This window comes from Prionailurus viverrinus, chromosome B2, assembly GCF_022837055.1.
Source record: "Prionailurus viverrinus isolate Anna chromosome B2, UM_Priviv_1.0, whole genome shotgun sequence".
NCBI lineage: Eukaryota > Metazoa > Chordata > Mammalia > Carnivora > Felidae > Prionailurus > Prionailurus viverrinus.
The window spans coordinates 77,745,278-77,749,079 of record NC_062565.1 but is presented as its reverse complement, the minus strand read 5'-3'; the positions used below and the strand labels follow the sequence as shown (position 1 = coordinate 77,749,079).

The window sequence follows — 3,802 nt, the reverse complement described above, 5'->3', positions numbered from 1 at the left end:
CTCCTCTTGATGGTGTAGTGACCAGAATTTGGGATGTAGGCAGTATGCTACCTTGGGAGATGAGAGGACAATCAGCAATAAAGAATAATGGTGGCCTCTCACCCACTCCTGGTTTAGACTCTACAGCTGAAACTTAGAGAGCAAACTGATGGTTACCAGAGGCGAGGTGGGGAGATGGGTTAAATAGGTAATGGGGATTTAAGGAGTGCACTTGTCATGAAGAGCACGAGGCGATGTATGGAAGTGTTGAATCACTATATTGTACACCTAAAACATTACACTGTAAGCTAACTAACTAGAATATAAATGAAAACTTAAAAAAAAAAAAAGGCCTTTCTCACTGTGTCCTGGGGACTGGTTCCCTCAGGCAATCATTCTAGTCTGTGCTTGAAATGTTGCTCCTCTTTCTCTGTTATATTGTTTGATGTTTATTTAGCTTTATTGATCTAGTAACTGATCTAGTTACAAGCCCTCTTCTACAAATAGTACTTTTAACAGTAGGTACATCTTATGTTCCCCTTTACATGGTCAGGACTGACCTCAAGCCCTCAAAGTCTCATTTTTCCCTTCATACCTGTCCTGCTTATCTTCTTATATCTGTGCTCCACTTAAGGTTCTCTCTTTCTCTTTTTGTTCATCAGCCTTTTAAATGTTTACTTTTTCCATAACTTTTGTTGGACTGAATATGACTTCTCTATTTGAAGAATTATTTTCAGATTATTCCAGTTCCTTACTGATTTTCTGGGCAAATCTGATCAGGGAATTCCTGGAAAACACCTTTTTTATTATTTTCCTAGGTTCTGGGTCTGCAATAATTTTAAAAAATTTTTTTAATGTTTACTTATTTTTGAGACAGAGAGAGACAGAACATGAATGGGGGAGGGTCAGAGCGAGAGAGGGAGACATAGAATCTGAAACAGGCTCCAGGCTCTGAGCTGTCGGCACAGAGCCCGACGCGGGGCTTGAACTCACGAACCGCAAGATCATGACCTGAGCCGAAGTCGGACACTTAACTGACTGAGCCACCCAGGCGCCCCTGCAATAATTTTATTAATTCATTTATATCCATTGAAAAATTTGGCATGTTTTTGTCATAATAAGGGCTTAAAAACCCTTCTATTGTTTCATTAGTGAAATCTACCACACTTCTTTCGTTCAACCGTGAGCTTAGCTCTCTGAAAACTAAGGTCAAAGATAGAGATTCTGTCATTAAGAAAGTCAGAGCCAGTGCTCGCTTCAGCAGCACATACACTGGAAAATTGGAGCAATACAGGGAGGATTAGCACAGCCCCTGTGCAAGGATGACCTGCAAATCTATGAAGCTTCCATATTTAAAAAAAAAAGAAAAGAAAAGATAAATCCAGAGCCAATTTAAAGTAAGATGGTAGCAAATAACCCACACTTATGTTAAACCACATTAACTCAAACGTAGCCTAGAGCCTCTCTTGTCCTCTCTTAGTCTACAATGTAAGTGGAATGGAGGCAGCCAGTCCAGGACAGCCTACATAGACCTGGCAGGTAAAACTGCAATCTCAAACACCACGGCTGCTCTGTAAGATGTACAGAACGTAGATCCTTTGACATTAAAATTCCTGACTACTGACCTGGCTGGAAAACACTGTCAATGGAGCAAATATTGTTTGCTTAACCAATGCCTAAAAGGTCTAATCCCATCCTGCCTTTCTTGTAATACCAAGCCACACTGAAGCAGCCTATACTTTAAAACCTAAACCCATTTGTTGTGGCCACATGAGTTAAAAGCCCATCTTACTAATTAAACAAAAATCCCATTTCACCAATCCCCAACTCTGCCCACAGTTGTAAAAATGGGTAGCATAACACAATACAGATACCCGTAGTTGCCAAACAACACAACAGAAAATCTGGCCTGACCCATTCCACAGTCTCAATCTCTGAGTGTTGCTTTTCTTCCCAAACTCCAGTTCTTATTTATTTCTCAAGATCCTCAGCCCATGAACCAGATGTTGGATCAGGGAAGGATCACTTAAGGACACCTCTGTTCCCCATCTCCCTATAAGGTTGAGCCTACCCCTGAGCAATAGCAATACCATTTGAAATTTGGGATGCTGTGAAATAAGTAGTAATTAATGATTATTTTCATTGTCATGAATTATTTATTACATTTGAAATAATACTATAAATTTTACGATTGCGATAATGTGATATAACAAGGACTTAAAGATGATAACTTTTATAATATTTAATTTGGAAATTCTTTTATATTAGGCCAATAAGGAAGTAGATTGAGTAGATTGGGGTCTGCATTTACAAAGGAGTATATGATAGAAAATTACTGCCAAGGAATTTAAACAGAATTGTGCTTGCAAGAACATTTCTTCAAAGAAAGGCTTTTGCAGGTTACCAAATCTCCTGAGAACTATAAAACATTATGTGACATAGATCCCTGGCCAAAAGAATACTCACTGATAACCTCAAGAGATTCTATTGGAGTTGAGATGATCAAACACCAACATAGACAGGGATCTTCAGGGAAGTCACTCTTGAGTTCTGCATATATGGAACTCCATGCAGGTATTCCATCAAAACCACAAGTGTCTCTCATCAAAACCCTCATTAGGTCTGGTCCCTCAAGTCAGGTCTCTAACCAGTGTAACTCTGACGACTCACGACTGAACCATGTACCTGTCTGTAGTTCGTGATGCAACTTTGTGACAACTATTAAGAATAAGAATTTCATGGGGCGCCTGGGTGGCGCAGTCGGTTGAGCGTCTGACTTCAGCCAGGTCACGATCTCGCGGTCCGTGAGTTTGAGCCCCGCGTCGGGCTCTGGGCTGATGGCTCAGAGCCTGGAGCCTGTTTCCAATCCTGTGTATCCCTCTCTCTCTGCCCCTCCCCCGTTCATGCTCTGTCTCTCTCTGTCCCAAAAATAAATAAACGTTGAAAAAAAAATTAAAAAAAAAAAAGAATAGGAATTTCATGTCATACTGCAGAATGTTAAATTGTTTAATTTGACTGAGTGTCTTCTCAACAGGCAGCTGCCACTAATTTGCGGGCTCTACCTCTGGAAGACTTATCAGAGCAATAAGAGTAAGGAAGAAACATTTCTGAGCTGGGTGTCACGTGTTCTCAAATGGAGGCTTTCTTACTGAAATAAAATAGAAATAGGGTCACCTTGGGTGGCTCAGTCGGTCGAGCAGTCAACTCTTGGTTTCTTCTCAGGTCATTATCTCACAGTTTGTGAGTTCGAGCCCCACATCAGGCTCTGTGCTAACAGAGTGGTGCCTGCTTGGGATTTCTCTCTCCCTTTCTCTCTGCCTCACCCTGGCTTGCTCTCTCTCTCTCTCAAATAAATAAGTAAACATTTAAAATAAAAAAAAATAAAATACAAATGTTTTTATAACTAAGGAGCTTGAGAAGTTAAGATGTATGTTAGCCACAAAAAAAAAAGGAGTGTTATGTACAATAGGGGCATGAGGACACAGACTTTGCAGTAAGTTCTGTAGCTGTGTGCTGCCCTAGTTTAAGTGTAGGTTGGAGTTAACCCAATGTAGTTTTTCCAACAAAAAAATAACTTTTCCCAAGCCCTGTGTATCCCTCGCCTGTTCCTTTGTTATTTAACCCTACAGACCCCTAATAAGAATGCACTTTGACAGGTAAAGGAGGAAAACTGAAACATTCCTTTTGGTATCTACCTAAAAGTATATATTTAAGCTTAAGTTCTATGAAGTTATACAATATTTTTTCTTCAGTGAAAAGAAGCAGCAAATTCCCAATGTCTTGCAATGGGTCCTTTTCTAAAGGTAACAAGTCTATCCAGGAA

The 3,802-nt window shown here is 40.1% G+C and overlaps 1 non-coding gene across 1 annotated transcript; it reads left to right on the top strand.

Moving 5' to 3' along the window:
• The first annotated feature begins 1,227 nt into the window (after positions 1-1,227).
• On the top strand, positions 1,228-1,336 carry LOC125166894 (U6 spliceosomal RNA). The gene has a single exon (XR_007152601.1). It is a non-coding gene; the product is annotated as a U6 spliceosomal RNA (small nuclear RNA).
• Positions 1,337-3,802: the final 2,466 nt, after the last annotated feature.